The 12,377-nt window shown below is 39.3% G+C and overlaps 27 non-coding genes across 27 annotated transcripts; all 27 read left to right on the top strand.

The window, feature by feature from the left end:
- The first annotated feature begins 158 nt into the window (after nt 1-158).
- LOC146022533 (5S ribosomal RNA) lies at nt 159-277 on the top strand. The gene has a single exon (XR_014451985.1). It is a non-coding gene; the product is annotated as a 5S ribosomal RNA (ribosomal RNA).
- A 347-nt stretch (nt 278-624) lies between these two features.
- Nucleotides 625-743, top strand: LOC146023574 (5S ribosomal RNA). The gene has a single exon (XR_014452987.1). It is a non-coding gene; the product is annotated as a 5S ribosomal RNA (ribosomal RNA).
- A 345-nt stretch (nt 744-1,088) lies between these two features.
- On the top strand, nt 1,089-1,207 carry LOC146023531 (5S ribosomal RNA). The gene has a single exon (XR_014452945.1). It is a non-coding gene; the product is annotated as a 5S ribosomal RNA (ribosomal RNA).
- A 344-nt stretch (nt 1,208-1,551) lies between these two features.
- LOC146022269 (5S ribosomal RNA) lies at nt 1,552-1,670 on the top strand. Its single transcript, XR_014451734.1, has one exon. It is a non-coding gene; the product is annotated as a 5S ribosomal RNA (ribosomal RNA).
- A 344-nt stretch (nt 1,671-2,014) lies between these two features.
- Nucleotides 2,015-2,133, top strand: LOC146022268 (5S ribosomal RNA). Its single transcript, XR_014451733.1, has one exon. It is a non-coding gene; the product is annotated as a 5S ribosomal RNA (ribosomal RNA).
- Nucleotides 2,134-2,479: 346 nt separating this feature from the next.
- LOC146023489 (5S ribosomal RNA) lies at nt 2,480-2,598 on the top strand. The gene has a single exon (XR_014452904.1). It is a non-coding gene; the product is annotated as a 5S ribosomal RNA (ribosomal RNA).
- A 345-nt stretch (nt 2,599-2,943) lies between these two features.
- On the top strand, nt 2,944-3,062 carry LOC146023742 (5S ribosomal RNA). The gene has a single exon (XR_014453149.1). It is a non-coding gene; the product is annotated as a 5S ribosomal RNA (ribosomal RNA).
- Nucleotides 3,063-3,406: 344 nt separating this feature from the next.
- On the top strand, nt 3,407-3,525 carry LOC146024056 (5S ribosomal RNA). The gene has a single exon (XR_014453452.1). It is a non-coding gene; the product is annotated as a 5S ribosomal RNA (ribosomal RNA).
- Nucleotides 3,526-3,871: 346 nt separating this feature from the next.
- Nucleotides 3,872-3,990, top strand: LOC146022798 (5S ribosomal RNA). The gene has a single exon (XR_014452238.1). It is a non-coding gene; the product is annotated as a 5S ribosomal RNA (ribosomal RNA).
- A 344-nt stretch (nt 3,991-4,334) lies between these two features.
- On the top strand, nt 4,335-4,453 carry LOC146024376 (5S ribosomal RNA). The gene has a single exon (XR_014453760.1). It is a non-coding gene; the product is annotated as a 5S ribosomal RNA (ribosomal RNA).
- A 346-nt stretch (nt 4,454-4,799) lies between these two features.
- On the top strand, nt 4,800-4,918 carry LOC146023488 (5S ribosomal RNA). The gene has a single exon (XR_014452903.1). It is a non-coding gene; the product is annotated as a 5S ribosomal RNA (ribosomal RNA).
- A 345-nt stretch (nt 4,919-5,263) lies between these two features.
- LOC146023391 (5S ribosomal RNA) lies at nt 5,264-5,382 on the top strand. Its single transcript, XR_014452811.1, has one exon. It is a non-coding gene; the product is annotated as a 5S ribosomal RNA (ribosomal RNA).
- Nucleotides 5,383-5,726: 344 nt separating this feature from the next.
- Nucleotides 5,727-5,845, top strand: LOC146024374 (5S ribosomal RNA). Its single transcript, XR_014453758.1, has one exon. It is a non-coding gene; the product is annotated as a 5S ribosomal RNA (ribosomal RNA).
- Nucleotides 5,846-6,191: 346 nt separating this feature from the next.
- LOC146022797 (5S ribosomal RNA) lies at nt 6,192-6,310 on the top strand. Its single transcript, XR_014452237.1, has one exon. It is a non-coding gene; the product is annotated as a 5S ribosomal RNA (ribosomal RNA).
- Nucleotides 6,311-6,654: 344 nt separating this feature from the next.
- On the top strand, nt 6,655-6,773 carry LOC146024373 (5S ribosomal RNA). Its single transcript, XR_014453757.1, has one exon. It is a non-coding gene; the product is annotated as a 5S ribosomal RNA (ribosomal RNA).
- A 346-nt stretch (nt 6,774-7,119) lies between these two features.
- LOC146023529 (5S ribosomal RNA) lies at nt 7,120-7,238 on the top strand. Its single transcript, XR_014452943.1, has one exon. It is a non-coding gene; the product is annotated as a 5S ribosomal RNA (ribosomal RNA).
- Nucleotides 7,239-7,573: 335 nt separating this feature from the next.
- LOC146022267 (5S ribosomal RNA) lies at nt 7,574-7,692 on the top strand. Its single transcript, XR_014451732.1, has one exon. It is a non-coding gene; the product is annotated as a 5S ribosomal RNA (ribosomal RNA).
- A 344-nt stretch (nt 7,693-8,036) lies between these two features.
- On the top strand, nt 8,037-8,155 carry LOC146022266 (5S ribosomal RNA). Its single transcript, XR_014451731.1, has one exon. It is a non-coding gene; the product is annotated as a 5S ribosomal RNA (ribosomal RNA).
- A 346-nt stretch (nt 8,156-8,501) lies between these two features.
- Nucleotides 8,502-8,620, top strand: LOC146023487 (5S ribosomal RNA). The gene has a single exon (XR_014452902.1). It is a non-coding gene; the product is annotated as a 5S ribosomal RNA (ribosomal RNA).
- A 345-nt stretch (nt 8,621-8,965) lies between these two features.
- On the top strand, nt 8,966-9,084 carry LOC146025533 (5S ribosomal RNA). The gene has a single exon (XR_014454192.1). It is a non-coding gene; the product is annotated as a 5S ribosomal RNA (ribosomal RNA).
- A 344-nt stretch (nt 9,085-9,428) lies between these two features.
- Nucleotides 9,429-9,547, top strand: LOC146024372 (5S ribosomal RNA). Its single transcript, XR_014453756.1, has one exon. It is a non-coding gene; the product is annotated as a 5S ribosomal RNA (ribosomal RNA).
- Nucleotides 9,548-9,893: 346 nt separating this feature from the next.
- Nucleotides 9,894-10,012, top strand: LOC146022796 (5S ribosomal RNA). The gene has a single exon (XR_014452236.1). It is a non-coding gene; the product is annotated as a 5S ribosomal RNA (ribosomal RNA).
- A 344-nt stretch (nt 10,013-10,356) lies between these two features.
- LOC146024371 (5S ribosomal RNA) lies at nt 10,357-10,475 on the top strand. Its single transcript, XR_014453755.1, has one exon. It is a non-coding gene; the product is annotated as a 5S ribosomal RNA (ribosomal RNA).
- A 346-nt stretch (nt 10,476-10,821) lies between these two features.
- Nucleotides 10,822-10,940, top strand: LOC146023486 (5S ribosomal RNA). The gene has a single exon (XR_014452901.1). It is a non-coding gene; the product is annotated as a 5S ribosomal RNA (ribosomal RNA).
- Nucleotides 10,941-11,285: 345 nt separating this feature from the next.
- Nucleotides 11,286-11,404, top strand: LOC146023379 (5S ribosomal RNA). Its single transcript, XR_014452800.1, has one exon. It is a non-coding gene; the product is annotated as a 5S ribosomal RNA (ribosomal RNA).
- A 344-nt stretch (nt 11,405-11,748) lies between these two features.
- Nucleotides 11,749-11,867, top strand: LOC146022795 (5S ribosomal RNA). Its single transcript, XR_014452235.1, has one exon. It is a non-coding gene; the product is annotated as a 5S ribosomal RNA (ribosomal RNA).
- A 346-nt stretch (nt 11,868-12,213) lies between these two features.
- Nucleotides 12,214-12,332, top strand: LOC146022794 (5S ribosomal RNA). The gene has a single exon (XR_014452234.1). It is a non-coding gene; the product is annotated as a 5S ribosomal RNA (ribosomal RNA).
- Nucleotides 12,333-12,377: the final 45 nt, after the last annotated feature.

The raw sequence follows: 12,377 nt of genomic DNA, 5'->3' as shown, positions 1-12,377 counted from the left end.
GTCGTTTAATTTAAGATCCCCTGCTAATATCATGTCCTGTAGGTCTTTTTACATTGCCAACACATGATTTTTTTCAGTAAGCAAAAACAGTTACGAAACTTTTTTATTAGCTTACCTGGTGATAGAAGTAGAAGAGGGCAAAAAAGTGCCTGTATCTCACCTACAGCCATACCACATTGGATAGGCCCAATCTCGTCTGATCTTGGAAGCTAAGCAGTGTTGGGCCTGGTTAGTACTTGGGTGGGAGACCCCATGGGAACACCTGGTGCTGTAGGTTTTTTTCACATTACTGGCAAATTGTTTTTATTCTCTAGCTATTTAAATTGGAAACTTTTTCTTTTTATTGCCAGTACAGACATTTGGAAGAGGTCAAACAGACACAATAGCCATCACCTAAAGACTTACCACACTGTTTAGGCCCAATTCCAACTGCTTTTGGCAGCTAAACAGTGTATGAGCCTCTTTAGTTGTTTTATTTAAGATCCCCTGCTAATATAATGTCCTGTAGGTCTTTTTACATTACCAAAACATGATTTTTTTCATTAAGCCAAAACAGTTAGGAAACTTTTTTATTAGCTTACCTGGTGATAGAAGTAGAAGAGGGCAAAAAAGTGCATGTATCTCACCTACAGCCATACCACATTGGATAGGCCCAATCTCGTCTGATCTTGGAAGCCAAGCAGTGTTGGGCCTGGTTAGTACTTGGCTGGGAGACCACATGGGAACACCAGGTGCTGTAGGTTTTTTCACGTTACTGGCAAATTGTTTTTATTCTCTATCTATTTAAATTGGAAACTTTTTCTTTTTATTGCCAGCACAGACATTTAGAAGAGGTCAAACATACACAATAGCCATCACCTAAAGACTTACCACACTGTTTAGGCCCAATTCCAACTGGTTTTGGCAGCTAAACAGTGTTGAGCCTCTTTAGTAGTTTAATTTAAGATCCCCTGCTAATATCATGTCCTGTAGGTCTTTTTACATTGCCAACACATGATTTTTTTCAGTAAGCAAAAACAGTTACGAAACTTTTTTATTAGCTTACCTGGTGATAGAAGTAGAAGAGGGCAAAAAAGTGCCTGTATTTCACCTACAGCCATACCACATTGGATATGCCCAATCTCGTCTGATCTTGGAAGCTAAGCAGTGTTGGGCCTGGTTAGTACTTGGGTGGGAGACAACATGGGAACACCAGGTGCTGTAGGTTTTTTCACATTACTGGCAAATTGTTTTTATTCTCTAGCTATTTAAATTGGAAACTTTTTCTTTTTATTGCCTGTATAGACATTTGTAAGAGGTCAAACAGACACAATAGCCATCACCTAAAGACTTACCACACTGTTTAGGCCCAATTCCAACTGCTTTTGGCAGCTAAACAGTGTTAAGCCTCTTTAGTAGTTTAATTTAAGATCCCCTGCTAATATCATGTGCTGTAGGTCTTTTTACATTACCAACACATGATTTTTTTCAGTAAGCAAAAACAGTTAGGAAGCTTTTTTATTAGCTTACCTGGTGATAGAAGAGAAGAGGTCAAAAAAGAGCATGTATCTCACCTACAGCCATACCACATTGGATAGGCCCAATCTCGTCTGATCTTGGAAGCTAAGCAGTGTTGGGCCTGGTTAGTACTTGGGTGGGAGACCACATGGGAACACCTGGTGCTGTAGGTTTTTTCACATTACTGGCAAATTGTTTTTATTCTCTATCTATTTAAATTGGAAACTTTTTCTTTTTATTGCCAGCACAGACATTTAGAAGAGGTCAAACATACACAATAGCCATCACCTAAAGACTTACCACACTGTTTAGGCCCAATTTCAACTGCTTTTGGCAGCTAAACAGTGTTGAGCCTCTTTAGTATTTTAATTTAAGATCCCCTGCTAATATCATGTCCTGTAGGTCTTTTTACATTACCAACACATGATTTTTTTCAGTAAGCAAAAACAGTTAGGAAGCTTTTTTATTAGCTTACCTGGTGATAGAAGAGAAGAGGGCAAAAAAGAGCATGTATCTCACCTACAGCCATACCACATTGGATAGGCCCAATCTCGTCTGATCTTGGAAGCTAAGCAGTGTTGGGCCTGGTTAGTACTTGGGTGGGAGACCACATGGGAACACCTGGTGCTGTAGGTTTTTTCACATTACTGGCAAATTGTTTTTATTCTCTAGCTATTTAAATTGGAAACTTTTTCTTTTTATTGCCAGTACAGACATTTGGAAGAGGTCAAACAGACACAATAGCCATCACCTAAAGACTTACCACACTGTTTAGGCCCAATTCCAACTGCTTTTGGCAGCTAAACAGTGTATGAGCCTCTTTAGTTGTTTCATTTAAGATCCCCTGCTAATATCATGTCCTGTAGGTCTTTTTACATTACCAAAACATGATTTTTTTCATTAAGCCAAAACAGTTAGGAAACTTTTTTATTAGCTTACCTGGTGATAGAAGTAGAAGAGGGCAAAAAAGTGCATGTATCTCACCTACAGCCATACCACATTGGATAGGGCCAATCTCATCTGATCTTGGAAGCTAAGCAGTGTTGGGCCTGGTTAGTACTTGGGTGGGAGACCACATGGGAACACCAGGTGCTGTAGGTTTTTTCACATTACTGGCAAATTGTTTTTATTCTCTATCTATTTAAATTGGAAACTTTTTCTTTTTATTGCCAGCACAGACATTTAGAAGAGGTCAAACATACACAATAGCCATCACATAAAGACTTACCACACTGTTTAGGCCCAATTCCAACTGCTTTTGGCAGCTAAACAGTGTTGAGCCTCTTTAGTCGTTTAATTTAAGATCCCCTGCTAATATCATGTCCTGTAGGTCTTTTTACATTGCCAACACATGATTTTTTTCAGTAAGCAAAAACAGTTACGAAACTTTTTTATTAGCTTACCTGGTGATAGAAGTAGAAGAGGGCAAAAAAGTGCCTGTATCTCACCTACAGCCATACCACATTGGATATGCCCAATCTCGTCTGATCTTGGAAGCTAAGCAGTGTTGGGCCTGGTTAGTACTTGGGTGGGAGACTACATGGGAACACCAGGTGCTGTACGTTTTTTCACATTACTGGCAAATTGTTTTTATTCTCTAGCTATTTAAATTGGAAACTTTTTCTTTTTATTGCCTGTAGAGACATTTGTAAGAGGTCAAACAGACACAATAGCCATCACCTAAAGACTTACCACACTGTTTAGGCCCAATTCCAACTGCTTTTGGCAGCTAAACAGTGTTGAGCCTCTTTAGTAGTTTAATTTAAGATCCCCTGCTAATATCATGTCCTGTAGGTCTTTTTACATTACCAACACATGATTTTTTTCAGTAAGCAAAAACAGTTAGGAAGCTTTTTTATTAGCTTACCTGGTGATAGAAGAGAAGAGGGCAAAAAAGAGCATGTATCTCACCTACAGCCATACCACATTGGATAGGCCCAATCTCATCTGATCTTGGAAGCTAAGCAGTGTTGGGCCTGGTTAGTACTTGGGTGGGAGACCACATGGGAACACCTGCTGCTGTAGGTTTTTTCACATTACTGGCAAATTGTTTTTATTCTCTAGCTATTTAAATTGGAAACTTTTTCTTTTTATTGCCAGTACAGACATTTGGAAGAGGTCAAACAGACACAATAGCCATCACCTAAAGACTTACCACACTGTTTAGGCCCAATTCCAACTGCTTTTGGCAGCTAAACAGTGTATGAGCCTCTTTAGTTGTTTCATTTAAGATCCCCTGCTAATATCATGTCCTGTAGGTCTTTTTACATTACCAAAACATGATTTTTTTCATTAAGCCAAAACAGTTAGGAAACTTTTTTATTAGCTTACCTGGTGATAGAAGTAGAAGAGGGCAAAAAAGTGCATGTATCTCACCTACAGCCATACCACATTGGATAGGCCCAATCTCGTCTGATCTTGGAAGCTAAGCAGTGTTGGGCCTGGTTAGTACTTGGCTGGGAGACCACATGGGAACACCAGGTGCTGTAGGTTTTTTCACGTTACTGGCAAATTGTTTTTATTCTCTATCTATTTAAATTGGAAACTTTTTCTTTTTATTGCCAGCACAGACATTTAGAAGAGGTCAAACATACACAATAGCCATCACCTAAAGACTTACCACACTGTTTAGGCCCAATTCCAACTGGTTTTGGCAGCTAAACAGTGTTGAGCCTCTTTAGTAGTTTAATTTAAGATCCCCTGCTAATATCATGTCCTGTAGGTCTTTTTACATTACCAACACATGATTTTTTTCAGTAAGCAAAAACAGTTAGGAAGCTTTTTTATTAGCTTACCTGGTGATAGAAGAGAAGAGGGCAAAAAAGAGCATGTATCTCACCTACAGCCATACCACATTGGATAGGCCCAATCTCGTCTGATCTTGGAAGCTAAGCAGTGTTGGGCCTGGTTAGTACTTGGGTGGGAGACCACATGGGAACACCTGCTGCTGTAGGTTTTTTCACATTACTGGCAAATTGTTTTTATTCTCTAGCTATTTAAATTGGAAACTTTTTCTTTTTATTGCCAGTACAGACATTTGGAAGAGGTCAAACAGACACAATAGCCATCACCTAAAGACTTACCACACTGTTTAGGCCCAATTCCAACTGCTTTTGGCAGCTAAACAGTGTATGAGCCTCTTTAGTTGTTTCATTTAAGATCCCCTGCTAATATCATGTCCTGTAGGTCTTTTTACATTACCAAAACATGATTTTTTTCATTAAGCCAAAACAGTTAGGAAACTTTTTTATTAGCTTACCTGGTGATAGAAGTAGAAGAGGGCAAAAAAGTGCATGTATCTCACCTACAGCCATACCACATTGGATAGGGCCAATCTCATCTGATCTTGGAAGCTAAGCAGTGTTGGGCCTGGTTAGTACTTGGGTGGGAGACCACATGGGAACACCAGGTGCTGTAGGTTTTTTCACATTACTGGCAAATTGTTTTTATTCTCTATCTATTTAAATTGGAAACTTTTTCTTTTTATTGCCAGCACAGACATTTAGAAGAGGTCAAACATACACAATAGCCATCACCTAAAGACTTACCACACTGTTTAGGCCCAATTCCAACTGCTTTTGGCAGCTAAACAGTGTTGAGCCTCTTTAGTCGTTTAATTTAAGATCCCCTGCTAATATCATGTCCTGTAGGTCTTTTTACATTGCCAACACATGATTTTTTTCAGTAAGCAAAAACAGTTACGAAACTTTTTTATTAGCTTACCTGGTGATAGAAGTAGAAGAGGGCAAAAAAGTGCCTGTATCTCACCTACAGCCATACCACATTGGATATGCCCAATCTCGTCTGATCTTGGAAGCTAAGCAGTGTTGGGCCTGGTTAGTACTTGGGTGGGAGACCACATGGGAACACCAGGTGCTGTAGGTTTTTTCACATTACTGGCAAATTGTTTTTATTCTCTAGCTATTTAAATTGGAAACTTTTTCTTTTTATTGCCTGTAGAGACATTTGTAAGAGGTCAAACAGACACAATAGCCATCACCTAAAGACTTACCACACTGTTTAGGCCCAATTCCAACTGCTTTTGGCAGCTAAACAGTGTTGAGCCTCTTTAGTAGTTTAATTTAAGATCCCCTGCTAATATCATGTCCTGTAGGTCTTTTTACATTACCAACACATGATTTTTTTCAGTAAGCAAAAACAGTTAGGAAGCTTTTTTATTAGCTTACCTGGTGATAGAAGAGAAGAGGGCAAAAAAGAGCATGTATCTCACCTACAGCCATACCACATTGGATAGGCCCAATCTCGTCTGATCTTGGAAGCTAAGCAGTGTTGGGCCTGGTTAGTACTTGGGTGGGAGACCACATGGGAACACCTGCTGCTGTAGGTTTTTTCACATTACTGGCAAATTGTTTTTATTCTCTAGCTATTTAAATTGGAAACTTTTTCTTTTTATTGCCAGTACAGACATTTGGAAGAGGTCAAACAGACACAATAGCCATCACCTAAAGACTTACCACACTGTTTAGGCCCAATTCCAACTGCTTTTGGCAGCTAAACAGTGTATGAGCCTCTTTAGTTGTTTCATTTAAGATCCCCTGCTAATATCATGTCCTGTAGGTCTTTTTACATTACCAAAACATGATTTTTTTCATTAAGCCAAAACAGTTAGGAAACTTTTTTATTAGCTTACCTGGTGATAGAAGTAGAAGAGGGCAAAAAAGTGCATGTATCTCACCTACAGCCATACCACATTGGATAGGCCCAATCTCGTCTGATCTTGGAAGCTAAGCAGTGTTGGGCCTGGTTAGTACTTGGCTGGGAGACCACATGGGAACACCAGGTGCTGTAGGTTTTTTCACGTTACTGGCAAATTGTTTTTATTCTCTATCTATTTAAATTGGAAACTTTTTCTTTTTATTGCCAGCACAGACATTTAGAAGAGGTCAAACATACACAATAGCCATCACCTAAAGACTTACCACACTGTTTAGGCCCAATTCCAACTGGTTTTGGCAGCTAAACAGTGTTGAGCCTCTTTAGTAGTTTAATTTAAGATCCCCTGCTAATATCATGTCCTGTAGGTCTTTTTACATTACCAACACATGATTTTTTTCAGTAAGCAAAAACAGTTAGGAAGCTTTTTTATTAGCTTACCTGGTGATAGAAGAGAAGAGGGCAAAAAAGAGCATGTATCTCACCTACAGCCATACCACATTGGATAGGCCCAATCTCGTCTGATCTTGGAAGCTAAGCAGTGTTGGGCCTGGTTAGTACTTGGGTGGGAGACCACATGGGAACACCTGCTGCTGTAGGTTTTTTCACATTACTGGCAAATTGTTTTTATTCTCTAGCTATTTAAATTGGAAACTTTTTCTTTTTATTGCCAGTACAGACATTTGGAAGAGGTCAAACAGACACAATAGCCATCACCTAAAGACTTACCACACTGTTTAGGCCCAATTCCAACTGCTTTTGGCAGCTAAACAGTGTATGAGCCTCTTTAGTAGTTTCATTTAAGATCCCCTGCTAATATCATGTCCTGTAGGTCTTTTTACATTGCCAACACATGATTTTTTTCAGTAAGCAAAAACAGTTCCGAAACTTTTTTATTAGCTTACCTGGTGATCGAAGTAGAAGAGGGCAAAAAAGTGCCTGTATCTCACCTACAGCCATACCACATTGGATATGCCCAATCTCGTCTGATCTTGGAAGCTAAGCAGTGTTGGGCCTGGTTAGTACTTGGGTGGGAGACAACATGGGAACACCAGGTGCTGTAGGTTTTTTCACATTACTGGCAAATTGTTTTTATTCTCTAGCTATTTAAATTGGAAACTTTTTCTTTTTATTGCCTGTAGAGACATTTGTAAGAGGTCAAACAGACACAATAGCCATCACCTAAAGACTGTTTAGGCCCAATTCCAACTGCTTTTGGCAGCTAAACAGTGTTAAGCCTCTTTAGTAGTTTAATTTAAGATCCCCTGCTAATATCATGTGCTGTAGGTCTTTTTACATTACCAACACATGATTTTTTTCAGTAAGCAAAAACAGTTAGGAAGCTTTTTTATTAGCTTACCTGGTGATAGAAGAGAAGAGGTCAAAAAAGAGCATGTATCTCACCTACAGCCATACCACATTGGATAGGCCCAATCTCGTCTGATCTTGGAAGCTAAGCAGTGTTGGGCCTGGTTAGTACTTGGGTGGGAGACCACATGGGAACACCTGGTGCTGTAGGTTTTTTCACATTACTGGCAAATTGTTTTTATTCTCTATCTATTTAAATTGGAAACTTTTTCTTTTTATTGCCAGCACAGACATTTAGAAGAGGTCAAACATACACAATAGCCATCACCTAAAGACTTACCACACTGTTTAGGCCCAATTCCAACTGCTTTTGGCAGCTAAACAGTGTTGAGCCTCTTTAGTATTTTAATTTAAGATCCCCTGCTAATATCATGTCCTGTAGGTCTTTTTACATTACCAACACATGATTTTTTTCAGTAAGCAAAAACAGTTAGGAAGCTTTTTTATTAGCTTACCTGGTGATAGAAGAGAAGAGGGCAAAAAAGAGCATGTATCTCACCTACAGCCATACCACATTGGATAGGCCCAATCTCGTCTGATCTTGGAAGCTAAGCAGTGTTGGGCCTGGTTAGTACTTGGGTGGGAGACCACATGGGAACACCTGGTGCTGTAGGTTTTTTCACATTACTGGCAAATTGTTTTTATTCTCTAGCTATTTAAATTGGAAACTTTTTCTTTTTATTGCCAGTACAGACATTTGGAAGAGGTCAAACAGACACAATAGCCATCACCTAAAGACTTACCACACTGTTTAGGCCCAATTCCAACTGCTTTTGGCAGCTAAACAGTGTATGAGCCTCTTTAGTTGTTTCATTTAAGATCCCCTGCTAATATCATGTCCTGTAGGTCTTTTTACATTACCAAAACATGATTTTTTTCATTAAGCCAAAACAGTTAGGAAACTTTTTTATTAGCTTACCTGGTGATAGAAGTAGAAGAGGGCAAAAAAGTGCATGTATCTCACCTACAGCCATACCACATTGGATAGGGCCAATCTCATCTGATCTTGGAAGCTAAGCAGTGTTGGGCCTGGTTAGTACTTGGGTGGGAGACCACATGGGAACACCAGGTGCTGTAGGTTTTTTCACATTACTGGCAAATTGTTTTTATTCTCTATCTATTTAAATTGGAAACTTTTTCTTTTTATTGCCAGCACAGACATTTAGAAGAGGTCAAACATACACAATAGCCATCACCTAAAGACTTACCACACTGTTTAGGCCCAATTCCAACTGCTTTTGGCAGCTAAACAGTGTTGAGCCTCTTTAGTCGTTTAATTTAAGATCCCCTGCTAATATCATGTCCTGTAGGTCTTTTTACATTGCCAACACATGATTTTTTTCAGTAAGCAAAAACAGTTACGAAACTTTTTTATTAGCTTACCTGGTGATAGAAGTAGAAGAGGGCAAAAAAGTGCCTGTATCTCACCTACAGCCATACCACATTGGATATGCCCAATCTCGTCTGATCTTGGAAGCTAAGCATTGTTGGGCCTGGTTAGTACTTGGGTGGGAGACCACATGGGAACACCAGGTGCTGTAGGTTTTTTCACATTAATGGCAAATTGTTTTTATTCTCTAGCTATTTAAATTGGAAACTTTTTCTTTTTATTGCCTGTAGAGACATTTGTAAGAGGTCAAACAGACACAATAGCCATCACCTAAAGACTTACCACACTGTTTAGGCCCAATTCCAACTGCTTTTGGCAGCTAAACAGTGTTGAGCCTCTTTAGTAGTTTAATTTAAGATCCCCTGCTAATATCATGTCCTGTAGGTCTTTTTACATTACCAACACATGATTTTTTTCAGTAAGCAAAAACAGTTAGGAAGCTTTTTTATTAGCTTACCTGGTGATAGAAGAGAAGAGGGCAAAAAAGAGCATGTATCTCACCTACAGCCATACCACATTGGATAGGCCCAATCTCGTCTGATCTTGGAAGCTAAGCAGTGTTGGGCCTGGTTAGTACTTGGGTGGGAGACCACATGGGAACACCTGCTGCTGTAGGTTTTTTCACATTACTGGCAAATTGTTTTTATTCTCTAGCTATTTAAATTGGAAACTTTTTCTTTTTATTGCCAGTACAGACATTTGGAAGAGGTCAAACAGACACAATAGCCATCACCTAAAGACTTACCACACTGTTTAGGCCCAATTCCAACTGCTTTTGGCAGCTAAACAGTGTATGAGCCTCTTTAGTTGTTTCATTTAAGATCCCCTGCTAATATCATGTCCTGTAGGTCTTTTTACATTACCAAAACATGATTTTTTTCATTAAGCCAAAACAGTTAGGAAACTTTTTTATTAGCTTACCTGGTGATAGAAGTAGAAGAGGGCAAAAAAGTGCATGTATCTCACCTACAGCCATACCACATTGGATAGGCCCAATCTCGTCTGATCTTGGAAGCTAAGCAGTGTTGGGCCTGGTTAGTACTTGGCTGGGAGACCACATGGGAACACCAGGTGCTGTAGGTTTTTTCACGTTACTGGCAAATTGTTTTTATTCTCTATCTATTTAAATTGGAAACTTTTTCTTTTTATTGCCAGCACAGACATTTAGAAGAGGTCAAACATACACAATAGCCATCACCTAAAGACTTACCACACTGTTTAGGCCCAATTCCAACTGGTTTTGGCAGCTAAACAGTGTTGAGCCTCTTTAGTAGTTTAATTTAAGATCCCCTGCTAATATCATGTCCTGTAGGTCTTTTTACATTACCAACACATGATTTTTTTCAGTAAGCAAAAACAGTTAGGAAGCTTTTTTATTAGCTTACCTGGTGATAGAAGAGAAGAGGGCAAAAAAGAGCATGTATCTCACCTACAGCCATACCACATTGGATAGGCCCAATCTCGTCTGATCTTGGAAGCTAAGCAGTGTTGGGCCTGGTTAGTACTTGGGTGGGAGACCACATGGGAACACCTGCTGCTGTAGGTTTTTTCACATTACTGGCAAATTGTTTTTATTCTCTAGCTATTTAAATTGGAAACTTTTTCTTTTTATTGCCAGTACAGACATTTGGAAGAGGTCAAACAGACACAATAGCCATCACCTAAAGACTTACCACACTGTTTAGGCCCAATTCCAACTGCTTTTGGCAGCTAAACAGTGTATGAGCCTCTTTAGTTGTTTCATTTAAGATCCCCTGCTAATATCATGTCCTGTAGGTCTTTTTACATTACCAAAACATGATTTTTTTCATTAAGCCAAAACAGTTAGGAAACTTTTTTATTAGCTTACCTGGTGATAGAAGTAGAAGAGGGCAAAAAAGTGCATGTATCTCACCTACAGCCATACCACATTGGATAGGGCCAATCTCATCTGATCTTGGAAGCTAAGCAGTGTTGGGCCTGGTTAGTACTTGGGTGGGAGACCACATGGGAACACCAGGTGCTGTAGGTTTTTTCACATTACTGGCAAATTGTTTTTATTCTCTATCTATTTAAATTGGAAACTTTTTCTTTTTATTGCCAGCACAGACATTTAGAAGAGGTCAAACATACACAATAGCCATCACCTAAAGACTTACCACACTGTTTAGGCCCAATTCCAACTGCTTTTGGCAGCTAAACAGTGTTGAGCCTCTTTAGTCGTTTAATTTAAGATCCCCTGCTAATATCATGTCCTGTAGGTCTTTTTACATTGCCAACACATGATTTTTTTCAGTAAGCAAAAACAGTTACGAAACTTTTTTATTAGCTTACCTGGTGATAGAAGTTAAAGAGGGCAAAAAAGTGCCTGTATCTCACCTACAGCCATACCACATTGGATATGCCCAATCTCGTCTGATCTTGGAAGCTAAGCAGTGTTGGGCCTGGTTAGTACTTGGGTGGGAGACCACATGGGAACACCAGGTGCTGTAGGTTTTTTCACATTACTGGCAAATTGTTTTTATTCTCTAGCTATTTAAATTGGAAACTTTTTCTTTTTATTGCCTGTAGAGACATTTGTAAGAGGTCAAACAGACACAATAGCCATCACCTAAAGACTTACCACACTGTTTAGGCCCAATTCCAACTGCTTTTGGCAGCTAAACAGTGTTGAGCCTCTTTAGTAGTTTAATTTAAGATCCCCTGCTAATATCATGTCCTGTAGGTCTTTTTACATTACCAACACATGATTTTTTTCAGTAAGCAAAAACAGTTAGGAAGCTTTTTTATTAGCTTACCTGGTGATAGAAGAGAAGAGGTCAAAAAAGAGCATGTATCTCACCTACAGCCATACCACATTGGATAGGCCCAATCTCGTCTGATCTTGGAAGCTAAGCAGTGTTGGGCCTGGTTAGTACTTGGCTGGGAGACCACATGGGAACACCAGGTGCTGTAGGTTTTTTCACGTTACTGGCAAATTGTTTTTATTCTCTATCTATTTAAATTGGAAACTTTTTCTTTTTATTGCCAGCACAGACATTTAGAAGAGGTCAAACATACACAATAGCCATCACCTAAAGACTTACCACACTGTTTAGGCCCAATTCCAACTGCTTTTGGCAGCTAAACAGTGTATGAGCCTCTTTAGTAGTTTCATTTAAGATCCCCTGCTAATATCATGTCCTGTAGGTCTTTTTACATTACCAAAACATGATTTTTTTCATTAAGCCAAAACAGTTAGGAAACTTTTTTATTAGCTTACCTGGTGATAGAAGTAGAAGAGGGCAAAAAAGTGCATGTATCTCACCTACAGCCATACCACATTGGATAGGCCCAATCTCGTCTGATCTTGGAAGCTAAGCAGTGTTGGGCCTGGTTAGTACTTGGCTGGGAGACCACATGGGAACACCAGGTGCTGTAGGTTTTTTCACGTTACTGGCAAATTGTTTTTATTCTCTATCTATTTAAA

The sequence above is a fragment of the Crinia signifera genome, chromosome 7, assembly GCF_055691185.1.
Source record: "Crinia signifera chromosome 7, ASM5569118v1, whole genome shotgun sequence".
Classification (NCBI taxonomy): domain Eukaryota; kingdom Metazoa; phylum Chordata; class Amphibia; order Anura; family Myobatrachidae; genus Crinia; species Crinia signifera.
This window is presented reverse-complemented; position numbering and strand designations above follow the sequence as displayed.